Raw genomic sequence first — 413 nt, 5'->3', positions numbered from 1 at the left:
TACAAACAACTATACTACAAACAAACATAGGTATATATTCAACTTCTTTCAAAGGAAGTAACTTACTCCATCTTCTAACATCCATCAGTAACACGTAAATACAATAAACAAAACACTAGTTGATCGTTCGGAATCTCTCCCCAAGACAAAGAAAATGTGCACCGATCATATCAGTTTCACTTTCATTATAGTTGATTCACATTATCTAGTATATTTTCTTTTAATATCTTCTGTTAGGCCTTCGTATACTAGGCTTATTAATTTAATGGAAATAAAGAAATATTAGAAAATTGTGAGTAATACATTCAATTGGATGATGTCACTGTGAATTCTTGTCCGGACTTTATTCTTTTTTTTCCGATTCCAAGTTTCCTATATTCATTCTTTTGTTATGAATCTCATATTGTTAATAA

General features: G+C 29.5%; 1 protein-coding gene across 1 annotated transcript in view; it reads right to left on the bottom strand.

Annotated features, from left to right (window-relative positions):
- The window catches only part of LOC119585674 (F-box only protein 32-like), a 47071-nt gene that overhangs the window by 45972 nt on the left and 686 nt on the right, over positions 1-413 (bottom strand). The window lies entirely within an intron of this gene.

Source organism: Penaeus monodon, chromosome 20 (genome assembly GCF_015228065.2).
Source record: "Penaeus monodon isolate SGIC_2016 chromosome 20, NSTDA_Pmon_1, whole genome shotgun sequence".
Lineage (NCBI taxonomy): Eukaryota > Metazoa > Arthropoda > Malacostraca > Decapoda > Penaeidae > Penaeus > Penaeus monodon.
The sequence above is the reverse complement of the archived record's forward strand: the minus strand, read 5'-3'. Positions and strand labels throughout refer to the sequence as shown.